The sequence below is a fragment of the Myxine glutinosa genome, chromosome 9, assembly GCF_964187855.1.
Source record: "Myxine glutinosa chromosome 9, kmMyxGlut1.1, whole genome shotgun sequence".
In the NCBI taxonomy this organism is placed as follows: Eukaryota; Metazoa; Chordata; class Myxini; order Myxiniformes; family Myxinidae; genus Myxine; species Myxine glutinosa.
Genome location: NC_136269.1, coordinates 148,105,029 through 148,129,180, shown reverse-complemented (window position 1 = coordinate 148,129,180; position 24,152 = coordinate 148,105,029).

The window sequence follows — 24,152 nt, the reverse complement described above, 5'->3', positions numbered from 1 at the left end:
CCTTGCCCCTCCCCTCCTAAACTCCCCCCTCACTCCTGCCCTTCAAAACTCCCCCCCAATCCCTCCCATTCAATTCTCCCCCCATACCATTCCTCTCCAATTCTCTCTCCTCCCCCCTGTAATTTAATTTCCTGTAACTCGTATTTAATTAATCGTGTTCTGCTCCTCGTGTGTGGCCTTGTACTGTAGTTGTACCCCCGTCGGTGTTTTGTTAACTTAAGTGTGTTTTGCTTGGCTCTTGGTTTTTTCCCTTCTACCCCGAACATAATACTGTCTAACGTTCTCAATCCCCACCCCCCCCCCCCCCCCCCCAAAAAAAAAAAAAAAACCTAAAACATTTATTTTATTTTCTCCACGTGTACTGTTGTCTCATCCTGTATTTTCTGTCCAGGTGTGCTGTTCGCCCCACCCCCATTATCTCCTTGCCATCCACCGTTTGCCCTGTTCACGTGACTCGTGGTGGTCCCTCTCGGCTCTCCCCCCGTTGGTATTTTTGTGCATATAAGATTGTTCATAGTTCTGTTTAAATATTTTTAAATATGTTTAACCTTTCCCCTTCTGTTTTTTATTCAGTAGTATATTACAACACGCTGTTTTTCTTCCTATTTAAAAGGCTTTTCTCAATTTCCTCTCCAACTCATTCCACTTCAAAAAAAAGAAATTCAATATCTTATACGTCTCCCTCACTACATGGTCTAAATTCACATTCATTCCATCCCTCCTCCATCATCCTGAACCGGATTGCTAACTTGAAAATCACAACAAACCCAATTTGTTATCAATGTTCGTCTTTCATTAATCATCCACTTTCTAAACTCCCCTCTTGCCCCTCCCATCCAAATCCCCCCCTTGCACCTACACTCCGAAACTTCCCCCTTGCCCCTCCACTCTTAAACTCCCCCCTTGCCCCTCCACTCCTGAACTCCCCCCTTGCCCTTCCCCTCCTAAACTTCCCCTTTGCCCCTCCCCTCCTAATCCCCCCCCTTGCCCCTCCACTCCTGATCTCCCCCCTTTCCTCTTCCCTCCAAAACTCCCCCCTTGCCCCTCCCCTCCTAAACTCCCCCCTCACTCCTGCCCTTCAAAACTCCCCCCCAATCCCTCCCATTCAATTCTCCCCCCATACCATTCCTCTCCAATTCTCTCTCCTCCCCCCTCCTCCTCCAAGCTGCCTCCTCCCCACTTCGTCTCCCTTCTATCTCATACCTCCACCCCCCCAAACCTTCTACTTTCCTCTGCCCCCCCTCAAACAACCCCTCACTGTGCCGCATCCCTTCACCAGCAAACCTTTCATCCTCCTCATCCTTCCCTTTCTTGGAACTCTTCTGCAACATCTGAAACACTATCAACTGCTCTCCCTACCTCCCCCTCTCATCCTTCATCTTACCCTACTCCTCCCCTCCCCTGTCCTGTACCCGATGCTCCCCCTCTCTCTTCATTAACGGTATGGACCTCAAACATCCGGGGCCTTCGCTCAAACCTGACTGATCTCTCCATACAGGTTGCTTCTGACAATCCAGACTTGATCTGCTTAACAGAGACTTTCCTCCTTCAAGATGTCTCTGATTCCTTAATATCTCTTCCTGGTTACTCCCTCCTCCGGTATGATAGACCTGAGCCTCGGCCTGGTGGTGGGGTGGCTATCTTTGTCAAAAACTCTCTTCCTCACTCTCCTTGCACTGCTCTCTTTCCTCCTCACCCGCAGGAGTACCTCTGGTTACGGCTTCCTCTCCGCTCCCACCTTTTGTTCATATGTGTTCTGTACCGTCCCCCAAACAGTGATGACTCCATCTACATTTCAATGTCTGACAACATGGACCAACTTCTATCCACTCATCCCAACTCTCTCTTCCTCATATGTGGTGACTTCAACTGTCATCATGCCACCTGGTTGGGTGTGGGTTCCTCTCTCACTAGTCATGGCACCTCAGCAAAGGACTTCTGTGACTCACTGGGATTGACACAATCTGTCAATTTCCCGACCCGGATCTCAGCCAATGTAGTATCTTCTCTTCTAGACTTGGTTATGACAAACTTCCCTGCTAATGTCTGCTGCTCTTCTTCTGCTCCAATCGGTTCTTCTGATCATGTGCTTGTCAAAGTGGACATCTCTCTGGCCATTCTCAGGGAGCCTCCTCAGCGTCGACGAGTCTGGCATTTCACTCAGGCCGACTGGGACGGTCTTCAAGCAGCCATCAATCGTCTGGATTGGTCTCCCATCTCCACTGCCTCTGACATCAATTCTTCCTGGGAATTCTTCCAAAGCAAACTGATCTCTCTCATGCACAGATTTATCCCATCTCGCCTTCAATTGTCTTACCCTTCCTCCCGTCCATGGTACACTGAATCTTGTGGTGAGGCAGTTGCCCTGAAACAACTTGCCTTTGCCTCTTGGAAGGCCAATCCAACTGAAGGAAATCTCAGTTCCTTCCACCAAGCTCGGAACAAGTGTGTGTCTACCCTCAGGAGTGCCAGGAAGCACTATCTCTCCTCACTCAAGAATGAACTCTCAAACCTGTCTCCTTCCTCCAAATCCTGGTGGCGTCTGGTCAAATCCGTTTCTGGTGTTTGTTCCCCCTCCATCCCCTCCCTTACCTCAAATGGCCACACAGTTGACATCGCACGTGACAAAGCCGAATGCCTCAACTCTGTGTTCGCCTCGAAATCCTTAGTCCCAAACCCATCTCTCTCTGTTCCCACCTTTCCCAGTCGAACCCAACTGCTCCTGGACTCTGTGTCCTTCTCTCCTGACAAGGTGGAGGAGTTTTTGTCAAACCTCGACTCTGATTCTGCAACTGGACCAGACGGCATCAGCCCACGGGTCTTAAAATCCTGCTCTGCCGCTCTATCTCACCCTCTCTCTGTTCTTTTCACCCTATCTTTTGCTCAAGGTCATCTGCCAGCATCCTGGAAATCAGCTAACATTACCGCTTTACACAAAAAAGGTGCAAAAACAGATCCTTGCAACTACAGACCAATCAGCCTGCTCCCAATTATCAGCAAAGTCATGGAATCCATCATTGCTTCGGATATGAAATCTTTCCTCTTCTCCAATGGCTTGATCTCTGATCATCAATTTGGTTTCAGACCAGGTCACTCTACTCTGGACATGCTGCTTCTGCTGTCTCAACAATGGATGGAGGTCCTCAATGCCAAACAGGAAATCAGAGCTGTCTCCCTTGACATATCAAGGGCCTTTGATACGGTCTGGCACCCAGCTCTGCTCACCAAACTCTCCTCCTATGGTATCCATGGAAATCTCCATGCATGGCTTGCGGACTTCCTCTCTGGTCGTAGTCAACGTGTGGCCCTGAATGGATTTCTCTCATCTCCCCTTCCTGTTCAGGCTGGAGTTCCCCAAGGAAGTGTGCTGGGCCCTGTGCTTTTTCTGGTCTTTATCAATGATCTCTCTGACTCTCTGGAAAATCCTCTCTATCTCTTTGCTGATGACTCCACTCTCTGCCGCTCCATTCCTCTTCCCTCAGATCGGCAGTCTGCAGCCTCCTCACTCTCTGAAGACCTGGACAAAATCACAGACTGGTCAAACAAGTGGAACATGTCTTTCAATCCTGCCAAATCTCACTCTCTTACTATGTCTCTCCGAAAAGATCGACTGGACAACCCTCCCATCTACTTTCTCAACAATCCTCTCCAAGAAGTTCTGTCACTCAAGCTTTTGGGTCTCACTATCTGCCATGATCTTTCTTGGGAAAACCACATTTCCAAGCTGGCCTCCAAAGCCAGTCGCCGACTGGGCATCCTCCGTCGTGCGAAGTCCTTCCTCGGCACACCTGAGCTCCTCACCACTTACAAGGCTTTCATCCGCAGCTCAATGGAATACTGTTCTCCCCTATGGGCTGGTGCTCCTGCCTCACACCTGGCTCGGCTTCACGCTGTTGAATCCAAAGCTTTCAAAATCATTGGAATCTCCCGCGATGAAGCTATCTCTGAGGGCCTTTCACTCACTCACTGCAGGCAGGTAGGTGGTCTTTCTGTCTTCTACCGACTCCTCTCCGGCCTTGCTCCCCCAGCTCTCTCTGTGCTCTGTCCCCCAAATATTCCTACAGGTCGCACAAGATCTGCCAGCAACCCTCTGATGGTTAAACTGCCGAAATCTCGGCTCTCTGCTCACCTTCACTCTTTCATTCCTCTTTTCTCCCGCCTGTGGAACAAACTCCCACACTCCCTTCAATCCCTCTCCTCCCTCCAGGTCTTTAAAACAGCTGTTCACCACCATCTCTTATCTTCCCCCATCCATAACCTTGATCTTTTCTACCCCCACTAATTCACCCCAGATCCACCTTGTTTGAAATTCCAACTTATTTCCTGGAAATCCTGGCAGTGTCCATATGTTTATACCTCTCCCACCCACCCCCCTTCACATGCCTCCCCCCCCTTCACATGCCTCCCCCCCTTCACATGCCTCCCCCCCAAAGCCCTCTCCCTCCCACAGATCTCTCGATGTCTCCATGTCTCTCGGTCCCTGCTCTCAAATGTTGTGTTTGTGTCCTTCCCCCTCTCTCCCCATCTTGTCTACCGCTCCCGATGTTATTTGTTTTATGTGTCTGTTTGTCTTTCTGTGTGATTAATGTTCGCTCTTTCACGAGCCTCGATCTTGTATACAAAAAAAAATAAAAAAATAAAATAAAATAAAATAAAATAAAAATAAAACATCACCTGTATGTAATAATAAGACTAAATATGTGTAGTAAATTTTTTTTTAGCAGGTTTAGAATATATCACCCCATATCGCGAATGTACATGTATATCTAATCCGACACACTTAGACACAAAATGGCGTCCAAATTTGAGTTGACACAACTCTCTATATACAGGGACTCTAATCTTCTTGTTTGTGTGTTTGTCACCGGCCTGCAGGTCACAATTCCAAACCGATTGTCACGAAACTTTACCAAATTGTATAGGTCGTCCTAATTGAGAAGCCTATTGATTTTGAGGTCAAAAGGTCAAAGGTCAACTCAAGGTCAAATTTTAAAAATCATCAATTTTTATGTAAAAAGCCATCAATTCTCAACCGATTGACTTGAAAATTGAACAGCATTTGCATATCGAGTCACTAAATTGGGAAACATACTATTTTTGAGGTCAAAAGGTCAAAGATCAACTCAAGGTCAAACTTCAAAATCATCACTTTTCATCTGAAAAACCATCAATTTTCATCGGATTGACTTGAAAATTGAACAGCATTTGCATATCGAGTCACTAAATTGGGAAACATAATATTTTTGAGGTCAAAAAGTCAAAGGTCAAATCAAGGTCACACTTCTAAAATCATCATTTTTCATCTGGAAAAACGTCACTTTTCATCCTGTTGACCCGAGCTTTGATCAAGATCATAAATTTTAATCTTCATGAAATGGACAATTTGCTGTATCAATGGAAAACTTTTTGGGGGGAGGGGGGAAGGGTATCAATGGATTTTGCAAGTATCGTGCTCCGCATGACGTCTTCTTGTTTTTTATTTTTTGGCATTTTCTACAAACTATGGAATGTCCCTTCTTTTCTATACTTTGCCACAGGGCATATACCACATAAACAGGGCCTTTTCTATGCCCCTGGCATTTTCCACAAGATTTCCCAATTTCCCAAGACCTTTATTTTCTATGGACACTTGCACTGGCCATAGAAAGTGGCCATCACAACAATGCATGAAATATACATGGAAACATCACATACATCAATTTAATTGCACGAATTAAAAATCAACCTATTTACTGCGATCTGTATGGGGTCCTGCCCGATATCATCCGCTTTATAGTCCGCTTAATCATCCGATTCATCCTCCAATTTATCATCCGCTTCGTCATCCTCTTTATCACCCGCCTTATCATCTGCTTCGTCATCCTCTTTATCATCCGCTTTATCATCTGCTTCGTCATCCTCTTTATCATCAGCTTCATCAACCTCTTTGAGGTACTCTTTATCATCCGCTTTCTCTTCCGCTCCGTCATCCTCTTTATCATCCACTTCATCATCCGCTTCGTCAACCTCTTCATCATCTAATTTATCATCCACTTTGTCATCCTCTTTATCATCCACTTTATCATCCACTTCGCCATCCGCTTTATCATCCACCTTATCATCCTCTTCATCAGCCACTTTATCATCCGCTTTATCTTCCACTTCGTCATCCTCTTTGTCATCCAATTAATCATCTGCTTCATCATACGCTTTATCATCTGCTTTGTCATCCTCTTTATCATCCAATCCTCCTCTTTAACATCCACTTTATCATCTGCTTCATCATCTGCTATATTATCTGCTTTATCATCCTCTTTATCATCCACTTTATTATCCGCTTTATCAGCTGCTTCGTCATCCTCTTTATCATCCGCTTTATCATCCACTTAATCATCCACTTCACCATCCACTTTATCATCCACTTCGCCATCCACTTTATCATGCGCCTTATCATCCTCTTCATCAGCCGCTTTATTATCCGCTTAATCTTCCACTTAGTCATACTCTTCATCATCTGCTTCATCATCCTCTTTCTCATCCGCTTTATCATCCACCTCATCATCCTCTTCATCAGCCGCTTTATTATCCACTTTATCATCTGCTTTATCATCCTCTTTATAATCCACTTTATCATCCTCTTTGTCATCCTCTTTATAATCCACTTTGTCATCCTCTTTATCATCCTCTTTGTCATCCTCTTTATCATCCGCTTTATCATCTGCTTTGTCATCTCTTCATCATCCGCTTCGACATCCTCTTTAGCATTCGGTTTATCATCCTCTTTATCATCCGATTTATCATCTGCTTTATCATCTGCCTCATCATCCTCTTTATCATCCACTTAATCATCTGCTTCATCATCCACTTCATCATTGTCTTTATCATCAGCTTCCTCTTTACCATCCATTTTATCATCCACTTCATCATCCTCTTTGTCATCCGCTTTATGATCTGCTTCATCATCCTCCTTATCACCCGCTTTGTCATCCTCTTTATCATCCACTTAATCATCTGCTTCATCATTTGCTTTATCATCTGCTTTGTCATCCTCTTTATCATCCACTTCGCCATCCTCTTTATCATCTGCTTCATCATCCACTATATTATCCGCTTTATCATCTGCTATATTATCCACTTCATCATCTTCTTTATCATCCACTTTATCATCCACTTCGCCAACCTCTTTATTATCAGGTTTATCATCCGCTTTGTCATCCTCTTTATCATCCACTTCATCATACTCTTTATCATCCGCTGCCACATCGTCTTTATGCCCTGCTTTATCATCCACTTTGTCATCCTCTTTATCATCCTCTTCGTCATCCTATCTATCATCCGCTTTATCATCCGCTTCGTCATCCACTTTATCATCTGCTTTGTCATTTTCTTTATCATACGCCTTATCATTCAGTTCGTCATCCTCTTCATCATCCAATTTATCATACGCTTTATCGTCCACTTTGCCATCCTCTTTATCATCCGCTTAATCATCTGCTTCATCATCCACTTCATCATTGTCCCCCGTCGCACAGCGGAGCGAAAGGGGGACTACGGTTTTCCCCTCCGTCCGTGTGTCCGTCCGTGCGTGCGGGTGTGCGTGTGTGCGTGTGGGCGTGCGTGCGTGCGGGCATGCGTGCATGCATGCGTGCATAAGCGAAGGACCGCATTCGAATTTGGTGTGCGGGTGCAACCCACGTCAAAATCCAAGATGGCCGCCGCCATGTATGTCTGATGCCATGTATGTCTGAACCTTGTGAGCTGAATATCTTGAAAAATAAGCGAAGTACCAACTTCTAATTTGGTGTGTGGGTGTATCTCGGCACAACGAAGAACGCTATTGAAAATTGGTTCGCCACGTCAAAATCCAAGATGGCCGCCGCCATGTATGTCTGAACCTTGTGAGATTAATATCTTGAAAAATAAGTGAAGTACCAACTTCTAATTTGGTGTGTGGGTGTACCTACGCACAAGGAAGAACGCTATTGAAAATTGGGTCGCCACGTCAAAATCCAAGATGGCCGCCGCCATGTATGTCTGAACCTTGTGAGCGGAATATCTTGAAAATTAAGCGAAGTACCAACTTCTAATCTGGTGTGTCGGTGTATCTAGGCACAAGCAAGAACGCTGTTTAAAATTGGGTCGCCACGTCAAAATCCAAGATGGCCGCCGCCATGTATGTCTGAACCTTGTGAGATGAATATCTTGAAGAATAAGCGAAGTATCAACTTCTAATTTGGTGTGTGGGTGTATCTCGGCATAAGGAAGAATGCCATTGTAAATTGGGTCGCCACGTCAAAATCCAAGATGGCCGCCACCAATGTCTGAACATTGTGAGCGAAATATCTTGAAAAATAAGCGAAGTACCAACTTATAATCTGGTGTTTGGGTGTATCTAGGCACAAGGAAGAACGCTATTGAAAATTGGGTCGCCACGTCAAAATTCAAGATGGCCGCCGCCATGTATGTCTGAACCTTGTGAGCGGAATTTCTTGAAAAATAAGTGAAGTACCAACTTCTAATCTGGTGTTTGGGTGTATCTAGGCACAAGGAAGAACGCTATTGAAAATTGGGTTGCCACGTCAAAATCCAAGATGGCCGCCTCCAAGTATTTCTGAACCTTGTGAGCGAAATATCATATCATAGCATGTTTTCTGCGTCTTACACTTTGTCAACTCACATCACTTCCCCGACAGGGGACCTAGGCGTAACGCTTGTTCTCTTTATCATCTGCTTCCTCTTCATCATCCGCTTTATCATCTGCTTCATCATCCTCTTTGTCATCCACTTAATCATCTGCTTCATCATATGCTTTGTCATCCTCTTTATCATCCAGTCATCCTCTTTAACATCCGCTTTATCATCTGCTTCATCATCCGCTATATTATCAGCTTTATCATCTGCTATATTATCCACTTCATCATCTTCTTTATCATCCACTTTATCATCCGCTTCATCATTCATTTATCAGCCGCTTTGTCATCTTTTTTATCATCCGCTTTTTCATTTAGTTTGTCATCCTCTTTATCATCCAATTTATCATCCACCTCACCATCCTCTTTATCATCCGCTTAATCATTCTCTTTGACATCCTCTTCCTCTTTATCATCCACTTCGTCATTCTCTTTATCATCTGCTTCATCACCCGCTTCATCAACCGCTTTATCATCCGCTTAATCATCTGCTTTATCATCCGCTTTATCATCCGCTTCATGAGCCACTTTATCATCCACTTTATCATCCACTATATCATCCGCTTCATCATCTGCTTCATGATCCACTTTATCATCCACTTTATCATCCACTTTATCATCCCCTTTATCACAAGCTTCGTCATACTCTATCATCCACTTCATTATCTGCTTCATCATCCACTTTATCATCCACTTCGTCATCCTTTTTGTCATCCGCTTAATCATCTGCCTCGTCATCCTCTTTATCATCCCCTTTATCCTCCGCTTCGTCATCCTCTTTATCATGAGCTTAGTCGTCCTCTTTATCATCCACTTCATCATCTGCTTTATCATCCATTTGATCATCTGCTTCATTATCTGCTTTATCATCCGCTTTGTCATCCTCTTTTAATTAGCTTTATCATCCTCTTTTAATTAGCTTTATCATCCTATTTTAATTAGCTTTATCATCCGCTTCATCATCCGCTTTATGATCCGCTTTATCATCCTCTTCATCATCCGCTTTATCACCCGCTTCATCATCCGCTTCATCATCCGCTTCATGATCCGCTTCATGATCCACTTTATCATCCCCTTTATCACAAGCTCCGTCATACTCTATCATCCACTTCATTATCTGCTTCATCATCCACTTTATCATCCACTTTGTCATCCTTTTTGTCATCCGCTTAATCATCTGCCTCGTCATCCTCTTTATCATCCCCTTTATCCTCCGCTTCGTCATCCTCTTTATCATGAGCTTAGTCATCCTTTTTATCATCCACTTCATCATCTACTTTATCATCCATTTGATCATCTGCTTCATTATCTGCTTTATCATCCGCTTTATCATCCTCTTTTAAGTAGCTTTATCATCCTCTTTTAATTAGCTTTATCATCCTCTTCATCATCCGCTTTATCATCCGCTTCATCATCCGCTTTATTATCCGCTTTATCATCCTCTTTAGAATCCGCTTTTTTATCGGCTTTAATATCCGCTTCATTATCCGCTTTATTATCCGCTTTATCATCCGCTTTATCATCCACTTCGTCATCCTTTTTATCATCCACTTTATCATCTGCTTTATCATCCACTTCGTCATCCGCTTTATCATCCGCTTTATCATCCACTTCGTCATCCTTTTTATCATCCACTTTATCATCCGCTTTATCATCCACTACGTCATCCTTTTTATCATCCACTTTATCATCCGCTTTATCATCCACTTCGTCATCCTTTTTATCATCCACTTTATCATCCGCTTTATCATCCACTTCGTCATCCTTTTTATCATCCACTTTATCATCTGCTTTATCATCCACTTCGTCATCCTTTTTATCATCCACTTTATCATCTGCTTTATCATCCACTTCGTCATCCGCTTTATCATCCGCTTTATCATCCACTTCGTCATCCTTTTTATCATCCACTTTATCATCCGCTTTATCATCCACTTCGTCATCCTTTTTATCATCCACTTTATCATCCGCTTTATCATCCACTTCGTCATCCACTTTATCATCCGCTTTATCATCCGCTCCATCATCTGCTCTATCAAACGCTTTTCATTTGCTTTTTTTATCAACTCTCACAGTTATCAATCGTCTGCCACGTAATTTGTTTGTGAGAACCATTTCACCATTTTATATGTGGAAAACGATCTTCGAAAATTTCCCCTCAATAAACACAAGGAATTCAAATGTGGCCCAATAATAAACACAAGGAATACAAGTGTGGCCCCATGATAAATACTAGATGGTATTCATCGAATACTTACCCTGCACAGTCAACTTGGTGCGAGCCAACTCTTCTGTTTTTGAACATTCGTTTTCTTTGATCCAATATGGCCGCCAGACAACGTGAGCAATTACATCATAAATTTATATTCTCTAATATAATTGTTGCATAGATTACGCTCAATAAATTTCAAACTGATCAGGCTTTGGGTTGTCCCCGTCGAATTATGACGTCATAATTACAGGACCAATGACATCATCAGTAACATATCTTAATCCCCGTGGGGTGTACTTGACAACGAGCCATGTTTAAATTTTTTCCATTAGGCGGTTTGGAAGATATAGAGGTGTCACGTTTTTCAAAGATGGCGTCCGTACCACGTGACGTATGACGTCATAATTATCATGAAAAAAATCTACAGGCAGAGGCGCTCCAACTGTAAAATTTCATGTCAATCGGACCAACGGTTGCCGAGAAAATGAGTTTTTAAAATGCAGACACGGCACACGTACGACACATGGAACACGGCACACGTACGCAGGATTGCTTAACCCCGCTTTTTGCTTCGCGAGCGCAGGGTAACAAGGAATACAAGTGTGGCCCAATAATAATTACTGCCATCTGTTGTGGTGATTATTAGCAATCTGCGTCTTTGTTGGCAAATGTTGAGAAAATGTCTGTACAAATGATATTAAAATCTTTTTCGATTTATAAAAGTAAAGGCTCACTCGGTATTATTAATTGGTCCATAATTGTGATTGAGGTGATAAATCAAGTAAAGCAACTACGTGATGAATTGTTGATATAACACACATGATAGATGACAGTAAAATTGTCTCTTTTTTCTCATATTCTTTGTAATCATTTTCTTTTTGGGTATTATTTTGGTAAGAAGAGCCTGACAAGATAAACACAGGTTCTGAAAAGGAAAAAAACACCTGTCAGGTGTCTGCCTGAAGCCGAGTGGATTTTTGAGAACACACGTTTTTGTTGGCAGATGTTGCAGGTCTCAGAAGAAGCACTTATTTTAACTTCATGTACTTGCAAATTAGACTCCTGTGCGTTGGTTTATCTCGTGGAGAACATTCATATTGTCACAAAAATGTGAAATTTTGTGATCAACTCATTTCCAATAGCAATATACCTGGACATGATTAGCAGCAGCACCTTGCAGTATAACGTCCACCTGTGCAAACGAATGCTGCAAACATGGATTAGGCTTAGCAAGGGTCTGTGCTCGACAAGGGTCATTTTATATTAAACTGTAGCCAGAAAGTAATGTTATCAGACGTTTGCAGACACGACTGATCAAGTCTTACCCTAACAACATACAATGGATGTTATAGCACCCACTTTTTATACTATTTATTTATTTTCATGTCAAATGCTGTCATATCTATCTATCTACATACACATATATATATATACATATATATATATATTCTTTTTTTTTTACACCTCTACATAGGAGCGGGCTTGTTTTAGCTGAGGATAATGACTGTACCTGAGTTTCTGTGTTGTTATGATTTACACCAATCATAACACAAACAATTATTTTGCACAAATTTATTTCTAGTGTTTGTGATATTACATTATTTATAAGCAATTTAGGTTGTAGATTTACATTGAAAAAATGTTTTTTTAAATCCAAAAAAAGAACCCCTCAGCACATACATAAGGGAGGGGTAAGTGCAGACTGGAAGTTTGGGACGATTACACCTCACCACCACGTAATTCCAAACACCTCACCACCACGTAATTCAAAACACCTGACCACCAAGTAATTCAAAACTTCCCACCACCGTGTAATCGTCAAGGAGGAGATTGCTCGGATCCAACAGAATCTGGGAGATGAGGTGAGTTGTTCCATCAAATATCTCCAGGATGAGATTAATGTGACCGAAGGGACTCACCACGAACCACAATTGGGCATAAATTGGATAGAGGCTCCGAAATTGGATACCCAGCAGGAGGGTTATTTTTGCCCTGAGCTAGATTTGGACATGGAGTAGTCAGTAAATAGAGTCTCGGAAAAAGCAATCCCCATAGTGAATTTGGTACATGGGCAGGGAGGGGCAGAAAAACCCAAAGTAGGGGTTGTGACCTGCGCTGTGGTTGGGCACGCGAGGCCAAATTTTTTTAAAATTAAATTGAAATGGGAGTTTGATTTGGAGCAGCCGTGGCAGAAGTTGGTCCCCGGGATGCGGAATTCGGACCGTGAGAGGTCATTGGGGTTGGCCTCGTGGAATCTTTGCCCCTTTCGAAATTGGTTTATGCCAGACAGCTGGGGGGCTGCGCTGGCAGGAATTTGGACATGGATCCGACCTTGGGGGTTGTGGTACGACCCGGGCCCCACACGGCGTCTGGTGGAGTGCGGGGTCCCTGGTCCACTGGGGTGCTGTCCGAGTGACTGACTCGGGCCGGCAGGGTCACCGGGCCCTGGAGGGGGTTGAGACCTTCGGGGGTTAGAGGTGGTAACTCATGGATGCCTAGCATGGTATTGGTATATTATGAGGACCACAGGGGAAGGTGTTGCAGGTCGCGCTTCTGTGGCAGCACCACGGACGGCCAACAAGGGCCTGATGTGGTGTCCGCCTGGGCAGGTGGCCTGTCAGCCTCTCCCTGAGACTCTGGGACAGCCAGCATGCCGTGACCTGCCATGCTGTGCTGGTCTATGGACGCGGGTCGAACCGCATGGACAGGTATGATTATAGCCCACCGGACAACCAATGGGGCATTTGTGGAACATGATGGTATGAGCATGGTCTTCCACAGATATTCAGCTGTGATTTGTGGACTCTCTGCTTGGAAAGAGAGCCATGAGATTGAATCGGAAAATTGGAACGAGCCGAGCATACGGGGCCATGCTCGCCTGGCAAGTGCATGGAAAAGCGCCCTTCTTTGGTGAAGATCGTGAAATGCGGAAAAATTGGCACAGGTAATCTGAGGGTTAGATGTAAAATTGAGGGTGAATTTTGTGAGGCCAGGGTTGCCACTGGGGACAGTGACATCATTATTGATCCAGGTGTGTGAGACCAAAGTGTTGCAGGTTGGGACAAATTTGATAGATTAGCAGGACACAGCCTTCAACTGGCTACGGGGCGATGATGCCAATATTGGGACGCAGGGTTGTAGGGATGGAGTTCGGCAGTCTTTTTTTTTTTTTTTTAATATGCAGAATCGAGGCTCGTGAAAAAGCTAGCATTTATCACACAAAAAAATCAAACAGACACACAAAGTATTTAATAAGGGGAGCGGTAGACAAGATGGGCAGAGAAGGGGAAGCACACAAACACAACATTTGAGAGCAGGGACATGGTAGATCTGTGGGAGGGATAGGGCTTGGGGGGAGGAGGCATGGGAAGGGGGGGCGGGGGGGGGTGGGAGAAGTGTAAAACACAAGGACACTGCAAGGACTTCCAGGAAGGAAGTTGGTATTTCAAAAAAGTGGATCTGGGGTGAATTAACAGGGGTAGAAAAGATCACGGTTTTGGACGGGGGAAGATAAGAGATGGTGGTGAACAGCTGTTTTAAAGACCTGGAGGGAGGAGTGGGATTGAAGGGAGTGGGTGAGTTTGTTCCAGAGGCGGGAGAAAAGAGGAATGAAGGAGTGAAGGTGAGCAGAGAGTCTTGATTTTGGCAGTTTGACCATAAGAGGGTTGCTGGCAGATCTTGTGTGACCTGTAAGAATATTTGGGGGACAGAGCACAGATAGGGATGGGGGGTGGAGGGGGGGGGGCTAGGCCAGAGAGGAGTCGGTAGAAGACAGAAAGACCACCAACCTGCCTGCAAAATTCTAGATTCTATCTATCTATTTCAATCTCTCTATCCATCTATCTATATATTCCACTTGATTCTATATTATATCTATCTATCTATCTATCTACCTATCTATCTATCCACCTATCTATTCCACTCGATTCTATATTTTATCTATCTATCTATCTATCTATCTATCTACATATTCCACATGATTCTATATTTTATCGATCTATCTATCTATCTATCTATCTATCTATATATTCCTCTCGATTCTAGATTCTATCTATCTATCTATCCATCTATCTATTCCACTCGATTCTATATTTTATCTATCTATCTATCTATCTATCCATCTATCTATTCCACTCGATTCTATATTTTTTCTATCTATCTATCTATCTATCTATCTATCGATCTATCTACATATTCCACACGATTCTATATTTTATCTATCTATCTATCTACCGATCTATCTATTTATTCCACTCAATTCAATATTTTATCTATCTATCTATTCCATTCGATTCTAGATTCTATCTATCTATCTATATATACATCTATCTATCTATTCCACTCGATTCTATATTATATCTATATATCTATCTATGTACCAATGTATCTATATCTATTCCACTCGATTCTAGATTCTATCTATCTATCTATCTATCTATCTATCTATTCCACTCGATTCTAGATTATATCTATCTATCTATCTATCTATCTATCTATCTATTCCACTCGATTCTATATTATATCTATCTATCTATCTATCTATCTATCTACATATTCCACTTGATTCTAGATTCTATCCATTTATCTATCTATATATTCCACTCGATTCTAGATTCTATTGATCTATCTATGTATCTATCTATCCATCTATCTTTCTGTCTATCTTTCTATCTATCTATATATTCCACTCGATTCTAGATTCTATCCATTTATCTATCTATCTATATATTCCACTCAATTATAGATTCTATCTATCTATCTATCTATCCATTTATCTATCTATCTATTCCACTTGATTCTATATTATATCGTACTATCTATCCATCTATCTATTCCACTCGATTCTAGATTCTATCTATCTACAGTATTTCTATTAAAAGTTAATTAATTAATTAATTTCTTTTAATTTCTTTCAATTTTTAATTTAATTTAACTGCATTTAATTAATTTTTTTATTAATAACTATTAATTTTTTTTTTATTAAAAAATTATATGAAACAAATTCCACTTTAACATTATGGGGAATTATGTGTAGATCAGAGTCAAAAAAACTCCCAGTTTAATCCATTTTAAATTCAGGCTGTAACCCAGCAAAATGTGAAAAAAGTCAAGAGGTGTGAATACTTTCTGAAGGTCCTGTAATAGGGGGTGGTTGGAGAGTGGAGAGGGTCTCATGTAAAATGTGACATCAAGAGCTCAAATCCTCCCCCCCTTCCCGCCCCCATCCCTCCGACATCACACACACTGCACCGGGGAGTGGATCACACACACACACACACGGGGGAGCGGGTCACACACACAGGGGGAGTGGGTCACACACACATGGGGAGTGGGTCAAACACACACACAGGGGAGTGGGTCACACACACACGGGGGAGTTGGTCAAACACACACGGGGGAGTGCGTCAAACACACACGGGGGAGTGGTTCACATATGGGGGAAAGTGGGTCACACTCGGGGGAGAGTGGGTCACACATGGGGGTGAGTGGGTCACACATGGGGGTGAGTGGGGGGTCACTTTACTCCACCCCCCTCATTCCTTTCCAAATTCTCCTCACTCCTCTCCCCCTCCCCCAGTCTCCTCTCCCCCTCCCGCAGTCTCCTTTTCCCCTCCCCCAGTCTCCTCTCCCCCTCCCCCAGTCTCCTCTCCTCCTCCCTAAGTCTCCTCACTCCCCCCCACCCCCCCTCCCGCACACCGGTAGTTATTCCAATCGAGCAGGTACAGCAAATATTAGAGGTAATTGAACTTTTCTCTCGGAGCAACACAGTTAAAATCCGCCTCCTTGTCCTGTTCATTCATTCGTGAAATGTTTCGCAGAACAGTACATGCATGGTGATGTCATCGGACTCGGCCCATAATGATGATCTTCAACAATATTATCCGATACTTCATCTGGATTCATTAGAGATGCTCTTGTATAGGTTTGCTGAGCACACATTACCTTCCAATGTCTTTGTTTACCTTCCAATGTCTTTGTACCAATGTCTTTGTTTGTTTTACCTTTGTTCCAATGCACACATTACTTTCCAATGTCTTTGTTTCTCAGCATCCCATGCAAGTCTGTGTTAACGTTCACTGGCGGTCTCGTTCTGTTCCCTCATTATTTTATTCATTTTGGAGATAGCATTTACAAACGCGAGTGGCGACATGTAAATGATGCTCCACCCTTCTCCCCACGTGCAGAGTACCTAATTGCAACTTTTTATTGTGACCAAGTCTAAAGAATGAAACATTCCGACTATATAAAGAATACAGCTCAAATGGAAAAGTCCCTGAGAAAAAAGTCATATGGGTGGTGTTTTAGAACTTTACATTACACCTATCTGTCCCGCGAAAACCAAAGTTACTCTTTTCGTTGCAGCATACAAAATGACATTTTTTTTTGTTTTTTAACTAGCAACGGTACCCGCCCTATGGGCGGGGGCTTCAATTGGGAGGCCCAAATTAAAAGGCAAAATATCAGAAATTGAAGGTTTTTTTTATTTTAAACGATTCATATAAACATCCGTTGAATCATTTCATACGCAAATCATCAAAATCTAAACAGAACATGGCCCCCATTTTGAAAAAAGATTGAATTCTGCAAAACGGAAGCGGCCGCTACACGTCTTTCTCAGTCGCACGTTTATGTGTGAGGAGTGCGCGCCGAATCTGTAACACAGAAGCAGCCGCGACACCTGTTTCTCAGTCACTTTGCACACGCTGCGATGTTACTTCGGAGCCACAGGTTTATATAGGAAGAGTTCGTCAGGAGTCGATCTACTCTCTCCTGGTACGTAGAATAAACAGTATTTGTAGAATTTCAACAAAAGCCACATCACTGTTCATATCGGTAAATATTATTCCATCGTGTTTGGAAAAACTGGAAAATTGAAAAATTGGAAAAACTTGGAAAAATTGGAAAAGCAATACAGCCGATTTTACTCTCAGGGCTCCCAGGAATACCCACCCAAAATATCGTTGCGATCGGTTGAGCCGTTTTTGCGGCACCTTCAAACGGACGGACGGACATTTGGTTAATTATAGTAGGATTGAAGATTTCAAATAAACTTCTTCAAAGTGTACGTGCACATAACTTATAAAATAAGAACGAAAACAAATCTCTCGGAAATTTGCAGTCTGTTTATTTATTTATTTTACATATGTGAATGAAATGTCCATTCATATGTGAAATAGAGTTTCTTTATTTATTCTGGATGTGAACACGATTCAGCCTTGAAAACTCATGCGGAAAAAAAAAGAAGCATCGATGGAATGAATGGAAGTTTAAACAGGATTACCTTTACTTCCATATAATAATGATGAATGATGATGATAAACTATAAAATAAGAACAAAGAAATATCTGTCGGAAATTTCCCGTCTGTGGCGATACGTGAACGAAGCTCCACCTCTCTTCCCACATTGTTGACTTTTTATTGTGACTACGTCTATATTAAACATTTCGTTGTAACGATAGAAAAGACCTCCGTGAATTTTTAATATATCTCGGCATTTTCCCGTCTGTATTATTGAAGCGGTGTATGATATATCGTGCCGCATATTTCTAAAATGTCTCAGCAATTTTCCGTGTGTGAGTGAATTTTCTCAATTATTGCTGAAACCGAGTAAAAAACCATCGATAAAAATGAAATCAGATGGTAAATTATAGTCGAGATAAAGCTGAGAGAGAGCCTCAATTAACTTTATGTTACAGGCTTTTGAAAATGCATTTTATTCTATAAATGGTAACTTTCATCGAATTTTATTCCCGTTTTATTTCAACCAAGTCTAAAACCACGTTAGCGGCTGTGAAAAATGAAATGAGATATCGAATTAGAGTTGAAATAAAACTGTGAGAGAGAGCATGACACCGCAGGCCTAACAAAAGAGGTCTCAAAACTATGCGAGTAAACAAAATGGTGGATATTTGTTTTTGAAGCCCCCCCCCCCCCCCCCAGACTGGGTGTAGCCACTGTCCCGGTCAGACATTACACAGATAGACAGACAGACAGACAGAATCACCTACGGAGAATATTATATGGATTACAAAGCAATATTAATACTACTGATGTCCAACCTCCCCAATGGGGTGTTTCCTCCTTGGCCAAATGCCATATTAACGTGTACAAATAGATTATCATGCCGTTTTTTGTGGGAGCACCTCTACCAGAGGTAACAACAACAACAACAACAACAACATGCATTTTAAAGGCCATTTTCCCTACTAGAGCGGGGGTTAGCCTTGCGGTCCCCATGACAATCTTCTCCATCTTGCCCTATTTTCTGCATCTCTCCTTGTTAACCCCCTTGCCCGCATTTCTTTTTCCACCATCTTTAGCCAAGTCTTTCTCGGTCTTCCCCATCCTCTACTTCCTTCTACATTCATTTCCATCACTCTTCTCAACCAGTCACTTTCATCCTTCCTCAACACATGACCAAACCATCTCAACCTGTTCCTCTTCACAGCATCAATCACAGGCTCTATTCCCATCATCTTTCGCAATTCATCATTTGTCTTCCTCTCTCTCAACGATACTCCGCACATCCGTCGAACCATTCGCATTTCCACCCTTTCCAACCTTCGTTGCTGCTCTACGTTCATTACCCGTGTCTCGCTCCCATAAATCATAACACTTCTCACACATGCAGCATACACCTTTCCCTTCAGCTTCAACGACACTCCCCTCATCATCAGCACGCCACTCAGTTCCCAAAACTTCTTCCATGCACATCTCACTCTAGCAACCGTTGCCGAGTCTGATCCACCTTCTCCATTCAGCATGTCTCCGAGGTAGCAAAATGTTTTCACACCTTCCAGCTTCACGCCGTCTCCAAGATCCAACTCAACATTTCCTCCATCTGCAGCTCCCTCTGTGCACACCTTACATTTGAATGTAGCTGCCACACTGGTTAATGACCCTCTCAGACCACTACATTTTTGATTAACCCACTCAGCGCACATTGTACATTGAATGGAGTTCACTCCGACACCCTTCCTACACACAGCACAGGGCCACTTCCCAGTTCTTTCCACCTCACCACATGCTTTACCACTTGCCATCACCTTCGTCTTTCCGATATTCACCTTCAGACCTTTTGTCTCCACACATTCCTTCCACTTTTCATCTTTAGCTTCAGTCCATCCATACTTTCCGCAATCAACACCAGATCATCTGCATACAACAACTCCCATGGTAAACCGTCCTTTACGTTCTGAGCCAGCACCTCCTTCACAGCTACAAATAGTAGTGGACTTAGTACCGACCCCTGATGCACTCCCACCTTCACCTCAAACTCACCGCTGTTCCCGTCCTTCGTCCTTACAGCTGTGCGCGCTCTTTTGTACATTGCCATCACTACTCTGATCAACCATTCCTCCACTCCTAACTTCCTCAATGCCCATGTCAATACTTTGCGTGGAACCTTATCAAATGCTTTCTCCAGATCAACAAACCCAAGAAACAACTTCTTCCTCTTCTCCATGTACTTCTCCTGCAACTGCCTCACAATGAAAAGCGCGTCTGTCGTTCCTCTTCCTGGCATAAATCCAAACTGCATTTCATCGATCTTCACTTTCTTCCTTATCCTCCTCTCCAACACCCTTTCCAATACCTTCATTCCATGCTCCAATAACTTTATCGCTCGGTACGAGCCACACTCCAGAGGGTCACCTTTCCCCTTGTATAGAGGGACGAGGTTACTCGGTTCCCAATCCACTGGAATGCGGCCTTCTTTCACCACCAGATTACAGATCTCTGTCATTCTCTTCACACCCCAACTTCCTGCTGTCTTCAACATATCTCCCACAACTCCCGTCGGCCCTCCCACTTTTCTACCCTTCATTGCTTTTATCGCTTCCTCAACTTCCTTCTCAGTTATCTTCTCTGCCGGTCCTAAAACTGGGTTACTCTCTATGTTGCCATCCCATTCATTCTCTGTATTCAACAGCATTTCCATATATCTTTTCCATCTTCCTTTAATTCCATCTGGGTCTACAACGATTTGTGCCACTTCATCCTTCAAGCAACTCACCCCGATCACATCACACCTCTCTTTCGGTATCTGCTTTGCAATCCTGAATACTGCTTTGACCCTCTTCCGAATCCAAGGGTTCTCCGAACATTTTCCTACATGCCTCCTGCGCCTTTGCTACCTTTCTTTGCAGCCTTCCTGGCTGCCTTATAACTTTCATGCTCTGCTGTTTCTGCTCCCGTACCCTTCGCCCTCTGCCACTCCTTGAACTTCTTCCTCTTCTCGTCAATCCTCTTTCCAACTTCATCATCCCACCACCATGTTTCCGAGTGCCTCGGTGGTCCTTTTGTCCATCCACATACCTCACCAACGGCTCCCAACAGACTGGCTTTCATTGACATCCAACCACTTTCAAGCTCAACCACATCATCCTCGACCCTACTCAGCCTCTCTTTTAATGCCTTCCTTACTGTCACCTCTTTCAACTTCCACACCATCATTCTCGGTTGGTACTTCACCCGCCGAGCTCTCCTCACACCTTTCACCCTTATGTTGCAGACAACCAAGTGGTGCTGTGAAACAGCCTCCTCCCCCGGGATCACCTTTGTGTCCCGGAGGTGCCCCCTATCTCGCCTACGCACCATCAGATAGTCAACGGTTGTCGTCGACCCACCTGACATGTATGTAACAAGCTTATTATCCTCTTTCTGGAACTGAGTATTACAAATCAACAAATCAGCTCCATCATCAAACTCCAAAATCCTTTCACCTTCTCCATTTCTCACACCATATCCGTAACCCCCATGAACTCTGTTAAAACCATCCATACTCCTTCCCACATGTCCATTTAGGTCTCCTCCTACCACAACAACTTCCTCATCTTTCATGTTTTCCATCAGCTTCTCTATCAAACACCAGAACTTGTCCTTCTCTTCATCGCTCCGACCAACCTGCGGAGCATATCCCGAGATGCCGTTCACCAAGAGCTTTCCAATCATCATTTTCACCATCATCAACCTATCACTCACTCTAGTCACACTCACCACACTGTCTACAAACTCCCCAGAAAACAGGACACCAACACCATTCACGCCCTCCAGGCACCCTTGCCACATAAACTTGTATTTCTGTCCCTGCCTACCCTTCACCATTCTCACACCACTTCCCTTCCATCTCGTCTCTTGCACACAACATATGTCCACTCTTCTTCTGACCAATACTTCCACCACTTCTCCTGATCTCCCTGTCATTGTCCCTACATTCCATGTCCCAAACCTCAGAAACCGATCTCCACTTCGGGCTGTACCATGCCCATATGTAGTTGTAATTGTCATGGTTCTCTTTTTTGAGGCAATGTTTTTTTTATGGCTACCAGACCTCTAGCAGAGGTAAAAAATATTTAATAAATCACAAACACGTTTCATTACCTATTGCAACAGTCATAATGCTGTTTAACACTAAACTGAAAGAAATTTGGAAGAATCCAGACATCAGTCTATGCTTATCACGTCAATGAAGGCACCTGATCAAAGATCTACTGGTGTCTATATACCCCACATCGATTAATAACACAACCCTGCCTACTAACACGACCCTATATACCCCGTATCTTCCAAGGTGTTTTTTGTGGCGTTTTTCCCAAAGCTGCTTCTCATTGCAAAACTATTAATAGCACTTTTGATAATAGCATAATATTGTCATGAATTTGGGGTAGGGGAATATCTAGATCTAGGTAGATCTGTGTAGGTATCATGCTTCATCTGTCGTGGGTAGCTAGAACCACCTAGAACCACCAGGTAAGTAAGTCAGGGACCCGTAGCCCGTATGTCGGAATAAGTGCGTATCTTCGTCCGCGCCACAATGGGGCGGGGCATGTTAAGTAGTTGTAGGGAATATGCTAACTCCATTGTGTGTCGTTCCCTCTGTGAACATACCTGTGTCCCTTATGGCAACGCAATCTTATAGACACTTTGATAGGCCCTTAGTGCACCCACTAGTTATATCCTCTCCCCCCCCCCCCCCTTACTGACCAGAAAAACCAACAAGCAGCGGCCGCGCAGTACGCCACCATGGCGATGGAACATCGTACAAGGCAGGCTGGGGCCACACCCACCGCACGATGGATGGACACCGAGGGCTTGGTGGGCGGGTCGCACGACTGGTGGGAGGAGATCGGAAGATTCGAGAAGAGGCCCGGATGACGTCAGAGCACGCCGAACAAGAGACTGGGAGCGGCACGACAATTTGTCACTTTGGTCCAGACTATGCTGGTGAACGTTGGTGTGCCAACGTTATCCCTTCTCGTCCCTGGTTCCTTCCTGCCCGGAGCTCTTCCCTTTGCCTCTTGCCTTCCCTTGACTGTCCCTTCATGTTGGCTGTGTTCCCACTTGGACGTCCCTCCTGCCCTTGCTTTTGTTCCCGGTTGGAGTTCCCTTCGAAAGATGGTGGAAAGACATTGGAGCGCCGACGATTATCTTCCCCAGCGTTTACGTGCGAACGGCGAGTGCACGAGCTGCAGCAGCTGGGAGACCATTGCACGCTCGCTCGCTTGGCGTGAGAGACCTGGTGAATGGGGGGGGGGGGGGGGCAGTGGAACACCAGCAAGCGGGACCAAGCGGTTTGCGCTGACGAGGGCCGCGTCGGATGGTGCCTGATCGACCTGACGCTACACTGCCAGACACAGATAAGACGCACGACAGAACACAACATGACGAACCGTTTATTTTATTACCCTTCCCATCATGTATTCGAAGTGTGTATGTAAGAGCGCTCAATAGGGGGTTTAGTTTTATCATCGCGTTTCCCTGTCCCGATATTTATTAAATAAATCCTTTCATTATTTTTTCCTGTACATTTCACATTTGTTTCGGTTTGAATTATTTCCCTCAGGTTGAAGACATCAGACCGTGAAGGTAAGTGGCATTGTGATTGTTCATTCCGTCTCGTGTATGATCCGCCATCGATTGGATAAACGCCTCCATTAAAACCGAGTCCATCTGCGATCCCCTGGTCTTAACCAAGGGGCAATCACGCGACAATATTAATGATATTACGTATCAATATTTCCCCCCTCCCCCAAAGGGTTTTGTGACTGGCGATGTTGCCTCCTCCCCCCCCACCCCTACCCTGACACCGTCACGGAAGTAAATTATATTACCGTTTAGAATGGTGAGGCATGGTCTGATCTTTTCAATTACCTGATATAACACAAGTTAAATAGAAATAATAATGGGCAATAAAAAGAAGTATAATAACATGACCTCCTGCCCCTCCCATAATAAGTGGGTGTACTAGTATATATATATATATATATATG